This window comes from Ambystoma mexicanum, chromosome 5q (genome assembly GCF_040938575.1).
Source record: "Ambystoma mexicanum isolate Mex_15411 chromosome 5q, UKY_AmexF1_1, whole genome shotgun sequence".
Classification (NCBI taxonomy): Eukaryota; Metazoa; Chordata; class Amphibia; order Caudata; family Ambystomatidae; genus Ambystoma; species Ambystoma mexicanum.
Genome location: NC_090933.1, coordinates 528467543 through 528480495, shown reverse-complemented (window position 1 = coordinate 528480495; position 12953 = coordinate 528467543). Strand labels below are relative to the sequence as shown.

Here is a 12953-nt window from a genome sequence, read left to right as displayed (position 1 = left end):
GGACACTTCCGCTTTATGGGACACACGATGGAAAGTGGACTCAATTCCCAGACCTAACTCTTACCTGTTTGGTATTCTGACGCTCGATTGTAAAATATGGCCAGCTGGTAAAAATGACAAAGGGCACTCCAGCGCTGGTCCTTTGGCTGCAGGCGGCGTGTCAGCGGCCTAAAACAGCAAGAAATAGCGAGAGAAATAAAGAGAGAAATAAGCACCTTTTCAATTGGGCTCTCGGGTCTATGGGACTGGCGTGCAGCCTCTTGATCACAAGCGCAGGTCCAGCGTGAAAGGGCGTGGCAGTGGAGTCACTCTGCTATTAATACCTGGTTGGCCAATCCTCGTTGCAATGGATGGCCATCTGCAGCTTTACTTGTAGCTCCACTGAAGGTATTTTGTTTTGGGCAAAGGGGTGAGATTGTGATTTCCTCTGCGGCAGATGAAGAGAAAGGGCTTTATGCACTACAGGTCCCTGGACAGCCAAGCAAGTGTGAGCCGGAGACTGTGCTTCAGCTCTGAAGCAGTGTATCGAGAGCCTTCGAGGAGGAGGGGAATTAGCTCAGATGGTAGAGCGCTCGCTTAGCATGCGAGAGGTAGCGGGATCGATGCCCGCATTCTCCAGCAAGACGCTTTTTCTTCATTTTCACTATTTTATTCAAAACTCGCCAATCGTCGCAAATAAAGTCATGTGCTCGCTTCTGTTTTTTTTACTATCATCCTAAAAGTCTTCCGTCCACTTTCTGCTATCCCAAAGAGTCATCCGCGCGAGGGCCGGCAACAGGCGTGATACTGTGCAACAGGCGCATTGCATGGCATTGGTGACATATTCAGGAAATTCCACTTTGATGCCACCCAGGGCTGTTAACCTTTTATTTCATTTCAATACGATGCTTCGAATAATTGGTTCAAAGTGCGCAGCCTTTGCTCTTTTATTTCGTTTTCATCGGAGCAGGTCGGAGCTGGCAGAAGAGTGAGCCCTGTCTGCAGGAGCTCTGATTCCAGAAAGCATATTTTCCCTGTCTTTCTTACCACTCATCTGTGTCTCTTCGCTGACATGAGGGGTTGCTACACTCTGCAGTCTCCCGGCATGTAAAGTCTGCTACCAGCAGAGCATGTTCTGGACTTCACAGCGCCCAGCAAAGTACTAGCCTGCGCCCACCCCCTACTACCGCAAAAACCTTTTGCATGCTTTGGCAGAAGTGTGAACAAAATGCCACGAACCACCCCAGATGGGACTCGAACCCACAATCCCTGGCTTAGGAGGCCAGTGCCTTATCCATTAGGCCACTGGGGCCACTCGACAGAGAAGGGGAAAGTTCTTTCTTTTCCTCTTCTCTCACTGGAGTCACAGGTACTGGCCCACTGAAAAGGGCAAGTTGGCTCACGTCCAAAGCTGCAGTGTCCCAGCACACGCGGGCAAAAGGCACCTGCTTGCACTCGGCTGGACACTTCCGCTTTATGGGACACACGATGGAAAGTGGACTCAATTCCCAGACCTAACTCTTACCTGTTTGGTATTCTGACGCTCGATTGTAAAATATGGCCAGCTGGTAAAAATGACAAAGGGCACTCCAGCGCTGGTCCTTTGGCTGCAGGCGGCGTGTCAGCGGCCTAAAACAGCAAGAAATAGCGAGAGAAATAAAGTGAGAAGCAAGCACCTTTTCAATTGGGCTCTCGGGTCTATGGGACTGGCGTGCAGCCTCTTGATCACAAGCGCAGGTCCAGCGTGAAAGGGCGTGGCAGTGGAGTCACTCTGCTATTAATACCTGGTTGGCCAGTCCTCGTTGCAATGGATGGCCATCTGCAGCTTTACTTGTAGCTCCACTGAAGGTATTTTGTTTTGGGCAAAGGGGTGAGATTGTGATTTCCCCTGCCGCAGATGAAGAGAAAGGGCTTTATGCACTACAGGTCCCTGGACAGCCAAGCAAGTGTGAGCCGGAGACTGTGCTTCAGCTCTGAAGCAGTGTATCGAGAGCCTTCGAGGAGGAGGGGAATTAGCTCAGATGGTAGAGCGCTCGCTTAGCATGCGAGAGGTAGCGGGATCGATGCCCGCATTCTCCAGCAAGACGCTTTTTCTTCATTTTCACTATTTTATTCAAAACTCGCCAATCGTCGCAAATAAAGTCATGTGCTCGCTTCTGTTTTTTTTACTATCATCCTAAAAGTCTTCCGTCCACTTTCTGCTATCCCAAAGAGTCATCCGCGCGAGGGCCGGCAACAGGCGTGATACTGTGCAACAGGCGCATTGCATGGCATTGGTGACATATTCAGGAAATTCCACTTTGATGCCACCCAGGGCTGTTAACCTTTTATTTCATTTCAATACGATGCTTCGAATAATTGGTTCAAAGTGCGCAGCCTTTGCTCTTTTATTTCGTTTTCATCGGAGCAGGTCGGAGCTGGCAGAAGAGTGAGCCCTGTCTGCAGGAGCTCTGATTCCAGAAAGCATATTTTCCCTGTCTTTCTTACCACTCATCTGTGTCTCTTCGCTGACATGAGGGGTTGCTACACTCTGCAGTCTCCCGGCATGTAAAGTCTGCTACCAGCAGAGCATGTTCTGGACTTCACAGCGCCCAGCAAAGTACTAGCCTGCGCCCACCCCCTACTACCGCAAAAACCTTTTGCATGCTTTGGCAGAAGTGTGAACAAAATGCCACGAACCACCCCAGATGGGACTCGAACCCACAATCCCTGGCTTAGGAGGCCAGTGCCTTATCCATTAGGCCACTGGGGCCACTCGACAGAGAAGGGGAAAGTTCTTTCTTTTCCTCTTCTCTCACTGGAGTCACAGGTACTGGCCCACTGAAAAGGGCAAGTTGGCTCACGTCCAAAGCTGCAGTGTCCCAGCACACGCGGGCAAAAGGCACCTGCTTGCACTCGGCTGGACACTTCCGCTTTATGGGACACACGATGGAAAGTGGACTCAATTCCCAGACCTAACTCTTACCTGTTTGGTATTCTGACGCTCGATTGTAAAATATGGCCAGCTGGTAAAAATGACAAAGGGCACTCCAGCGCTGGTCCTTTGGCTGCAGGCGGCGTGTCAGCGGCCTAAAACAGCAAGAAATAGCGAGAGAAATAAAGTGAGAAGCAAGCACCTTTTCAATTGGGCTCTCGGGTCTATGGGACTGGCGTGCAGCCTCTTGATCACAAGCGCAGGTCCAGCGTGAAAGGGCGTGGCAGTGGAGTCACTCTGCTATTAATACCTGGTTGGCCAGTCCTCGTTGCAATGGATGGCCATCTGCAGCTTTACTTGTAGCTCCACTGAAGGTATTTTGTTTTGGGCAAAGGGGTGAGATTGTGATTTCCCCTGCCGCAGATGAAGAGAAAGGGCTTTATGCACTACAGGTCCCTGGACAGCCAAGCAAGTGTGAGCCGGAGACTGTGCTTCAGCTCTGAAGCAGTGTATCGAGAGCCTTCGAGGAGGAGGGGAATTAGCTCAGATGGTAGAGCGCTCGCTTAGCATGCGAGAGGTAGCGGGATCGATGCCCGCATTCTCCAGCAAGACGCTTTTTCTTCATTTTCACTATTTTATTCAAAACTCGCCAATCGTCGCAAATAAAGTCATGTGCTCGCTTCTGTTTTTTTTACTATCATCCTAAAAGTCTTCCGTCCACTTTCTGCTATCCCAAAGAGTCACCCGCGCGAGGGCCGGCAACAGGCGTGATACTGTGCAACAGGCGCATTGCATGGCATTGGTGACATATTCAGGAAATTCCACTTTGATGCCACCCAGGGCTGTTAACCTTTTATTTCATTTCAATACGATGCTTCGAATAATTGGTTCAAAGTGCGCAGCCTTTGCTCTTTTATTTCGTTTTCATCGGAGCAGGTCGGAGCTGGCAGAAGAGTGAGCCCTGTCTGCAGGAGCTCTGATTCCAGAAAGCATATTTTCCCTGTCTTTCTTACCACTCATCTGTGTCTCTTCGCTGACATGAGGGGTTGCTACACTCTGCAGTCTCCCGCATTTAAAGTCTGCTACCAGCAGAGCACGTTCTGGACTTCACAGCGCCCAGCAAAGTACTAGCCTGCGCCCACCCCCTACTACCGCAAAAACCTTTTGCATGCTTTGGCAGAAGTGTGAACAAAATGCCACGAACCACCCCAGATGGGACTCGAACCCACAATCCCTGGCTTAGGAGGCCAGTGCCTTATCCATTAGGCCACTGGGGCAACTCGACAGAGAAGGGGAAAGTTCTTTCTTTTCCTCTTCTCTCACTGGAGTCACGGGTACTGGCCCACTGAAAAGGGCAAGTTGGCTCACGTCCAAAGCTGCAGTGTCCCAGCACACGCGGGCAAAAGGCACCTGCTTGCACTCGGCTGGACACTTCCGCTTTATGGGACACACGATGGAAAGTGGACTCAATTCCCAGACCTAACTCTTACCTGTTTGGTATTCTGACGCTCGATTGTAAAATATGGCCAGCTGGTAAAAATGACAAAGGGCACTCCAGCGCTGGTCATTTGGCTTCAGGCGGCGTGTCAGCGGCCTAAATCAGCAAGAAATAGCGAGAGAAATAAAGTGAGAAGCAAGCACCTTTTCAATTGGGCTCTCGGGTCTATGGGACTGGCGTGCAGCCTCTTGATCACAAGCGCAGGTCCAGCGTGAAAGGGCGTGGCAGTGGAGTCACTCTGCTATTAATACCTGGTTGGCCAATCCTCGTTGCAATGGATGGCCATCTGCAGCTTTACTTGTAGCTCCACTGAAGGTATTTTGTTTTGGGCAAAGGGGTGAGATTGTGATTTCCTCTGCGGCAGATGAAGAGAAAGGGCTTTATGCACTACAGGTCCCTGGACAGCCAAGCAAGTGTGAGCCGGAGACTGTGCTTCAGCTCTGAAGCAGTGTATCGAGAGCCTTCGAGGAGGAGGGGAATTAGCTCAGATGGTAGAGCGCTCGCTTAGCATGCGAGAGGTAGCGGGATCGATGCCCGCATTCTCCAGCAAGACGCTTTTTCTTCATTTTCACTATTTTATTCAAAACTCGCCAATCGTCGCAAATAAAGTCATGTGCTCGCTTCTGTTTTTTTTACTATCATCCTAAAAGTCTTCCGTCCACTTTCTGCTATCCCAAAGAGTCATCCGCGCGAGGGCCGGCAACAGGCGTGATACTGTGCAACAGGCGCATTGCATGGCATTGGTGACATATTCAGGAAATTCCACTTTGATGCCACCCAGGGCTGTTAACCTTTTATTTCATTTCAATACGATGCTTCGAATAATTGGTTCAAAGTGCGCAGCCTTTGCTCTTTTATTTCGTTTTCATCGGAGCAGGTCGGAGCTGGCAGAAGAGTGAGCCCTGTCTGCAGGAGCTCTGATTCCAGAAAGCATATTTTCCCTGTCTTTCTTACCACTCATCTGTGTCTCTTCGCTGACATGAGGGGTTGCTACACTCTGCAGTCTCCCGGCATTTAAAGTCTGCTACCAGCAGAGCACGTTCTGGACTTCACAGCGCCCAGCAAAGTACTAGCCTGCGCCCACCCCCTACTACCGCAAAAACCTTTTGCATGCTTTGGCAGAAGTGTGAACAAAATGCCACGAACCACCCCAGATGGGACTCGAACCCACAATCCCTGGCTTAGGAGGCCAGTGCCTTATCCATTAGGCCACTGGGGCCACTCGACAGAGAAGGGGAAAGTTCTTTCTTTTCCTCTTCTCTCACTGGAGTCACGGGTACTGGCCCACTGAAAAGGGCAAGTTGGCTCACGTCCAAAGCTGCAGTGTCCCAGCACACGCGGGCAAAAGGCACCTGCTTGCACTCGGCTGGACACTTCCGCTTTATGGGACACACGATGGAAAGTGGACTCAATTCCCAGACCTAACTCTTACCTGTTTGGTATTCTGACGCTCGATTGTAAAATATGGCCAGCTGGTAAAAATGACAAAGGGCACTCCAGCGCTGGTCCTTTGGCTGCAGGCGGCGTGTCAGCGGCCTAAAACAGCAAGAAATAGCGAGAGAAATAAAGTGAGAAGCAAGCACCTTTTCAATTGGGCTCTCGGGTCTATGGGACTGGCGTGCAGCCTCTTGATCACAAGCGCAGGTCCAGCGTGAAAGGGCGTGGCAGTGGAGTCACTCTGCTATTAATACCTGGTTGGCCAATCCTCGTTGCAATGGATGGCCATCTGCAGCTTTACTTGTAGCTCCACTGAAGGTATTTTGTTTTGGGCAAAGGGGTGAGATTGTGATTTCCTCTGCGGCAGATGAAGAGAAAGGGCTTTATGCACTACAGGTCCCTGGACAGCCAAGCAAGTGTGAGCCGGAGACTGTGCTTCAGCTCTGAAGCAGTGTATCGAGAGCCTTCGAGGAGGAGGGGAATTAGCTCAGATGGTAGAGCGCTCGCTTAGCATGCGAGAGGTAGCGGGATCGATGCCCGCATTCTCCAGCAAGACGCTTTTTCTTCATTTTCACTATTTTATTCAAAACTCGCCAATCGTCGCAAATAAAGTCATGTGCTCGCTTCTGTTTTTTTTACTATCATCCTAAAAGTCTTCCGTCCACTTTCTGCTATCCCAAAGAGTCACCCGCGCGAGGGCCGGCAACAGGCGTGATACTGTGCAACAGGCGCATTGCATGGCATTGGTGACATATTCAGGAAATTCCACTTTGATGCCACCCAGGGCTGTTAACCTTTTATTTCATTTCAATACGATGCTTCGAATAATTGGTTCAAAGTGCGCAGCCTTTGCTCTTTTATTTCGTTTTCATCGGAGCAGGTCGGAGCTGGCAGAAGAGTGAGCCCTGTCTGCAGGAGCTCTGATTCCAGAAAGCATATTTTCCCTGTCTTTCTTACCACTCATCTGTGTCTCTTCGCTGACATGAGGCGTTGCTACACTCTGCAGTCTCCCGGCATTTAAAGTCTGCTACCAGCAGAGCACGTTCTGGACTTCACAGCGCCCAGCAAAGTACTAGCCTGCGCCCACCCCCTACTACCGCAAAAACCTTTTGCATGCTTTGGCAGAAGTGTGAACAAAATGCCACGAACCACCCCAGATGGGACTCGAACCCACAATCCCTGGCTTAGGAGGCCAGTGCCTTATCCATTAGGCCACTGGGGCAACTCGACAGAGAAGGGGAAAGTTCTTTCTTTTCCTCTTCTCTCACTGGAGTCACGGGTACTGGCCCACTGAAAAGGGCAAGTTGGCTCACGTCCAAAGCTGCAGTGTCCCAGCACACGCGGGCAAAAGGCACCTGCTTGCACTCGGCTGGACACTTCCGCTTTATGGGACACACGATGGAAAGTGGACTCAATTCCCAGACCTAACTCTTACCTGTTTGGTATTCTGACGCTCGATTGTAAAATATGGCCAGCTGGTAAAAATGACAAAGGGCACTCCAGCGCTGGTCCTTTGGCTGCAGGCGGCGTGTCAGCGGCCTAAAACAGCAAGAAATAGCGAGAGAAATAAAGTGAGAAGCAAGCACCTTTTCAATTGGGCTCTCGGGTCTATGGGACTGGCGTGCAGCCTCTTGATCACAAGCGCAGGTCCAGCGTGAAAGGGCGTGGCAGTGGAGTCACTCTGCTATTAATACCTGGTTGGCCAATCCTCGTTGCAATGGATGGCCATCTGCAGCTTTACTTGTAGCTCCACTGAAGGTATTTTGTTTTGGGCAAAGGGGTGAGATTGTGATTTCCTCTGCGGCAGATGAAGAGAAAGGGCTTTATGCACTACAGGTCCCTGGACAGCCAAGCAAGTGTGAGCCGGAGACTGTGCTTCAGCTCTGAAGCAGTGTATCGAGAGCCTTCGAGGAGGAGGGGAATTAGCTCAGATGGTAGAGCGCTCGCTTAGCATGCGAGAGGTAGCGGGATCGATGCCCGCATTCTCCAGCAAGACGCTTTTACTTCATTTTCACTATTTTATTCAAAACTCGCCAATCGTCGCAAATAAAGTCATGTGCTCGCTTCTGTTTTTTTTACTATCATCCTAAAAGTCTTCCGTCCACTTTCTGCTATCCCAAAGAGTCATCCGCGCGAGGGCCGGCAACAGGCGTGATACTGTGCAACAGGCGCATTGCATGGCATTGGTGACATATTCAGGAAATTCCACTTTGATGCCACCCAGGGCTGTTAACCTTTTATTTCATTTCAATACGATGCTTCGAATAATTGGTTCAAAGTGCGCAGCCTTTGCTCTTTTATTTCGTTTTCATCGGAGCAGGTCGGAGCTGGCAGAAGAGTGAGCCCTGTCTGCAGGAGCTCTGATTCCAGAAAGCATATTTTCCCTGTCTTTCTTACCACTCATCTGTGTCTCTTCGCTGACATGAGGGGTTGCTACACTCTGCAGTCTCCCGGCATTTAAAGTCTGCTACCAGCAGAGCACGTTCTGGACTTCACAGCGCCCAGCAAAGTACTAGCCTGCGCCCTCCCCCTACTACCGCAAAAACCTTTTGCATGCTTTGGCAGAAGTGTGAACAAAATGCCACGAACCACCCCAGATGGGACTCGAACCCACAATCCCTGGCTTAGGAGGCCAGTGCCTTATCCATTAGGCCACTGGGGCCACTCGACAGAGAAGGGGAAAGTTCTTTCTTTTCCTCTTCTCTCACTGGAGTCACGGGTACTGGCCCACTGAAAAGGGCAAGTTGGCTCACGTCCAAAGCTGCAGTGTCCCAGCACACGCGGGCAAAAGGCACCTGCTTGCACTCGGCTGGACACTTCCGCTTTATGGGACACACGATGGAAAGTGGACTCAATTCCCAGACCTAACTCTTACCTGTTTGGTATTCTGACGCTCGATTGTAAAATATGGCCAGCTGGTAAAAATGACAAAGGGCACTCCAGCGCTGGTCCTTTGGCTGCAGGCGGCGTGTCAGCGGCCTAAAACAGCAAGAAATAGCGAGAGAAATAAAGTGAGAAGCAAGCACCTTTTCAATTGGGCTCTCGGGTCTATGGGACTGGCGTGCAGCCTCTTGATCACAAGCGCAGGTCCAGCGTGAAAGGGCGTGGCAGTGGAGTCACTCTGCTATTAATACCTGGTTGGCCAATCCTCGTTGCAATGGATGGCCATCTGCAGCTTTACTTGTAGCTCCACTGAAGGTATTTTGTTTTGGGCAAAGGGGTGAGATTGTGATTTCCTCTGCGGCAGATGAAGAGAAAGGGCTTTATGCACTACAGGTCCCTGGACAGCCAAGCAAGTGTGAGCCGGAGACTGTGCTTCAGCTCTGAAGCAGTGTATCGAGAGCCTTCGAGGAGGAGGGGAATTAGCTCAGATGGTAGAGCGCTGGTTTAGCATGCGAGAGGTAGCGGGATCGATGCCCGCATTCTCCAGCAAGACGCTTTTTCTTCATTTTCACTATTTTATTCAAAACTCGCCAATCGTCGCAAATAAAGTCATGTGCTCGCTTCTGTTTTTTTTACTATCATCCTAAAAGTCTTCCGTCCACTTTCTGCTATCCCAAAGAGTCATCCGCGCGAGGGCCGGCAACAGGCGTGATACTGTGCAACAGGCGCATTGCATGGCATTGGTGACATATTCAGGAAATTCCACTTTGATGCCACCCAGGGCTGTTAACCTTTTATTTCATTTCAATACGATGCTTCGAATAATTGGTTCAAAGTGCGCAGCCTTTGCTCTTTTATTTCGTTTTCATCGGAGCAGGTCGGAGCTGGCAGAAGAGTGAGCCCTGTCTGCAGGAGCTCTGATTCCAGAAAGCATATTTTCCCTGTCTTTCTTACCCCTCATCTGTGTCTCTTCGCTGACATGAGGCGTTGCTACACTCTGCAGTCTCCCGGCATTTAAAGTCTGCTACCAGCAGAGCACGTTCTGGACTTCACAGCGCCCAGCAAAGTACTAGCCTGCGCCCACCCCCTACTACCGCAAAAACCTTTTGCATGCTTTGGCAGAAGTGTGAACAAAATGCCACGAACCACCCCAGATGGGACTCGAACCCACAATCCCTGGCTTAGGAGGCCAGTGCCTTATCCATTAGGCCACTGGGGCCACTCGTCAGAGAAGGGGAAAGTTCTTTCTTTTCCTCTTCTCTCACTGGAGTCACAGGTACTGGCCCACTGAAAAGGGCAAGTTGGCTCACGTCCAAAGCTGCAGTGTCCCAGCACACGCGGGCAAAAGGCACCTGCTTGCACTCGGCTGGACACTTCCGCTTTATGGGACACACGATGGAAAGTGGACTCAATTCCCAGACCTAACTCTTACCTGTTTGGTATTCTGACGCTCGATTGTAAAATATGGCCAGCTGGTAAAAATGACAAAGGGCACTCCAGCGCTGGTCCTTTGGCTGCAGGCGGCGTGTCAGCGGCCTAAAACAGCAAGAAATAGCGAGAGAAATAAAGTGAGAAGCAAGCACCTTTTCAATTGGGCTCTCGGGTCTATGGGACTGGCGTGCAGCCTCTTGATCACAAGCGCAGGTCCAGCGTGAAAGGGCGTGGCAGTGGAGTCACTCTGCTATTAATACCTGGTTGGCCAATCCTCGTTGCAATGGATGGCCATCTGCAGCTTTACTTGTAGCTCCACTGAAGGTATTTTGTTTTGGGCAAAGGGGTGAGATTGTGATTTCCTCTGCGGCAGATGAAGAGAAAGGGCTTTATGCACTACAGGTCCCTGGACAGCCAAGCAAGTGTGAGCCGGAGACTGTGCTTCAGCTCTGAAGCAGTGTATCGAGAGCCTTCGAGGAGGAGGGGAATTAGCTCAGATGGTAGAGCGCTCGCTTAGCATGCGAGAGGTAGCGGGATCGATGCCCGCATTCTCCAGCAAGACGCTTTTTCTTCATTTTCACTATTTTATTCAAAACTCGCCAATCGTCGCAAATAAAGTCATGTGCTCGCTTCTGTTTTTTTTACTATCATCCTAAAAGTCTTCCGTCCACTTTCTGCTATCCCAAAGAGTCACCCGCGCGAGGGCCGGCAACAGGCGTGATACTGTGCAACAGGCGCATTGCATGGCATTGGTGACATATTCAGGAAATTCCACTTTGATGCCACCCAGGGCTGTTAACCTTTTATTTCATTTCAATACGATGCTTCGAATAATTGGTTCAAAGTGCGCAGCCTTTGCTCTTTTATTTCGTTTTCATCGGAGCAGGTCGGAGCTGGCAGAAGAGTGAGCCCTGTCTGCAGGAGCTCTGATTCCAGAAAGCATATTTTCCCTGTCTTTCTTACCACTCATCTGTGTCTCTTCGCTGACATGAGGGGTTGCTACACTCTGCAGTCTCCCGCATTTAAAGTCTGCTACCAGCAGAGCACGTTCTGGACTTCACAGCGCCCAGCAAAGTACTAGCCTGCGCCCACCCCCTACTACCGCAAAAACCTTTTGCATGCTTTGGCAGAAGTGTGAACAAAATGCCACGAACCACCCCAGATGGGACTCGAACCCACAATCCCTGGCTTAAGACCAGTGCCTTATCCATTAGGCCACTGGGGCAACTCGACAGAGAAGGGGAAAGTTCTTTCTTTTCCTCTTCTCTCACTGGAGTCACGGGTACTGGCCCACTGAAAAGGGCAAGTTGGCTCACGTCCAAAGCTGCAGTGTCCCAGCACACGCGGGCAAAAGGCACCTGCTTGCACTCGGCTGGACACTTCCGCTTTATGGGACACACGATGGAAAGTGGACTCAATTCCCAGACCTAACTCTTACCTGTTTGGTATTCTGACGCTCGATTGTAAAATATGGCCAGCTGGTAAAAATGACAAAGGGCACTCCAGCGCTGGTCCTTTGGCTGCAGGCGGCGTGTCAGCGGCCTAAAACAGCAAGAAATAGCGAGAGAAATAAAGTGAGAAGCAAGCACCTTTTCAATTGGGCTCTCGGGTCTATGGGACTGGCGTGCAGCCTCTTGATCACAAGCGCAGGTCCAGCGTGAAAGGGCGTGGCAGTGGAGTCACTCTGCTATTAATACCTGGTTGGCCAATCCTCGTTGCAATGGATGGCCATCTGCAGCTTTACTTGTAGCTCCACTGAAGGTATTTTGTTTTGGGCAAAGGGGTGAGATTGTGATTTCCTCTGCGGCAGATGAAGAGAAAGGGCTTTATGTACTACAGGTCCCTGGACAGCCAAGCAAGTGTGAGCCGGAGACTGTGCTTCAGCTCTGAAGCAGTGTATCGAGAGCCTTCGAGGAGGAGGGGAATTAGCTCAGATGGTAGAGCGCTCGCTTAGCATGCGAGAGGTAGCGGGATCGATGCCCGCATTCTCCAGCAAGACGCTTTTTCTTCATTTTCACTATTTTATTCAAAACTCGCCAATCGTCGCAAATAAAGTCATGTGCTCGCTTCTGTTTTTTTTACTATCATCCTAAAAGTCTTCCGTCCACTTTCTGCTATCCCAAAGAGTCATCCGCGCGAGGGCCGGCAACAGGCGTGATACTGTGCAACAGGCGCATTGCATGGCATTGGTGACATATTCAGGAAATTCCACTTTGATGCCACCCAGGGCTGTTAACCTTTTATTTCATTTCAATACGATGCTTCGAATAATTGGTTCAAAGTGCGCAGCCTTTGCTCTTTTATTTCGTTTTCATCGGAGCAGGTCGGAGCTGGCAGAAGAGTGAGCCCTGTCTGCAGGAGCTCTGATTCCAGAAAGCATATTTTCCCTGTCTTTCTTACCACTCATCTGTGTCTCTTCGCTGACATGAGGGGTTGCTACACTCTGCAGTCTCCCGGCATTTAAAGTCTGCTACCAGCAGAGCACGTTCTGGACTTCACAGCGCCCAGCAAAGTACTAGCCTGCGCCCACCCCCTACTACCGCAAAAACCTTTTGCATGCTTTGGCAGAAGTGTGAACAAAATGCCACGAACCACCCCAGATGGGACTCGAACCCACAATCCCTGGCTTAGGAGGCCAGTGCCTTATCCATTAGGCCACTGGGGCCACTCGACAGAGAAGGGGAAAGTTCTTTCTTTTCCTCTTCTCTCACTGGAGTCACGGGTACTGGCCCACTGAAAAGGGCAAGTTGGCTCACGTCCAAAGCTGCAGTGTCCCAGCACACGCGGGCAAAAGGCACCTGCTTGCACTCG

General features: G+C 50.6%; 16 non-coding genes across 16 annotated transcripts; 8 read left to right on the top strand and 8 right to left on the bottom strand.

The window, feature by feature from the left end:
- Positions 1 to 545: 545 nt before the first annotated feature.
- TRNAA-AGC (transfer RNA alanine (anticodon AGC)) lies at positions 546 to 618 on the top strand. The gene has a single exon. It is a non-coding gene; the product is annotated as a tRNA-Ala (tRNA).
- A 600-nt stretch (positions 619 to 1218) lies between these two features.
- On the bottom strand, positions 1219 to 1291 carry TRNAR-CCU (transfer RNA arginine (anticodon CCU)). Its single transcript has one exon. It is a non-coding gene; the product is annotated as a tRNA-Arg (tRNA).
- Positions 1292 to 1985: 694 nt separating this feature from the next.
- TRNAA-AGC (transfer RNA alanine (anticodon AGC)) lies at positions 1986 to 2058 on the top strand. The gene has a single exon. It is a non-coding gene; the product is annotated as a tRNA-Ala (tRNA).
- Positions 2059 to 2658: 600 nt separating this feature from the next.
- TRNAR-CCU (transfer RNA arginine (anticodon CCU)) lies at positions 2659 to 2731 on the bottom strand. Its single transcript has one exon. It is a non-coding gene; the product is annotated as a tRNA-Arg (tRNA).
- A 694-nt stretch (positions 2732 to 3425) lies between these two features.
- On the top strand, positions 3426 to 3498 carry TRNAA-AGC (transfer RNA alanine (anticodon AGC)). Its single transcript has one exon. It is a non-coding gene; the product is annotated as a tRNA-Ala (tRNA).
- Positions 3499 to 4097: 599 nt separating this feature from the next.
- TRNAR-CCU (transfer RNA arginine (anticodon CCU)) lies at positions 4098 to 4170 on the bottom strand. Its single transcript has one exon. It is a non-coding gene; the product is annotated as a tRNA-Arg (tRNA).
- Positions 4171 to 4864: 694 nt separating this feature from the next.
- On the top strand, positions 4865 to 4937 carry TRNAA-AGC (transfer RNA alanine (anticodon AGC)). The gene has a single exon. It is a non-coding gene; the product is annotated as a tRNA-Ala (tRNA).
- Positions 4938 to 5537: 600 nt separating this feature from the next.
- Positions 5538 to 5610, bottom strand: TRNAR-CCU (transfer RNA arginine (anticodon CCU)). Its single transcript has one exon. It is a non-coding gene; the product is annotated as a tRNA-Arg (tRNA).
- A 694-nt stretch (positions 5611 to 6304) lies between these two features.
- Positions 6305 to 6377, top strand: TRNAA-AGC (transfer RNA alanine (anticodon AGC)). The gene has a single exon. It is a non-coding gene; the product is annotated as a tRNA-Ala (tRNA).
- A 600-nt stretch (positions 6378 to 6977) lies between these two features.
- On the bottom strand, positions 6978 to 7050 carry TRNAR-CCU (transfer RNA arginine (anticodon CCU)). The gene has a single exon. It is a non-coding gene; the product is annotated as a tRNA-Arg (tRNA).
- A 694-nt stretch (positions 7051 to 7744) lies between these two features.
- On the top strand, positions 7745 to 7817 carry TRNAA-AGC (transfer RNA alanine (anticodon AGC)). The gene has a single exon. It is a non-coding gene; the product is annotated as a tRNA-Ala (tRNA).
- A 600-nt stretch (positions 7818 to 8417) lies between these two features.
- Positions 8418 to 8490, bottom strand: TRNAR-CCU (transfer RNA arginine (anticodon CCU)). Its single transcript has one exon. It is a non-coding gene; the product is annotated as a tRNA-Arg (tRNA).
- Positions 8491 to 9857: 1367 nt separating this feature from the next.
- TRNAR-CCU (transfer RNA arginine (anticodon CCU)) lies at positions 9858 to 9930 on the bottom strand. Its single transcript has one exon. It is a non-coding gene; the product is annotated as a tRNA-Arg (tRNA).
- A 694-nt stretch (positions 9931 to 10624) lies between these two features.
- TRNAA-AGC (transfer RNA alanine (anticodon AGC)) lies at positions 10625 to 10697 on the top strand. The gene has a single exon. It is a non-coding gene; the product is annotated as a tRNA-Ala (tRNA).
- A 1364-nt stretch (positions 10698 to 12061) lies between these two features.
- TRNAA-AGC (transfer RNA alanine (anticodon AGC)) lies at positions 12062 to 12134 on the top strand. The gene has a single exon. It is a non-coding gene; the product is annotated as a tRNA-Ala (tRNA).
- A 600-nt stretch (positions 12135 to 12734) lies between these two features.
- On the bottom strand, positions 12735 to 12807 carry TRNAR-CCU (transfer RNA arginine (anticodon CCU)). Its single transcript has one exon. It is a non-coding gene; the product is annotated as a tRNA-Arg (tRNA).
- Positions 12808 to 12953: the final 146 nt, after the last annotated feature.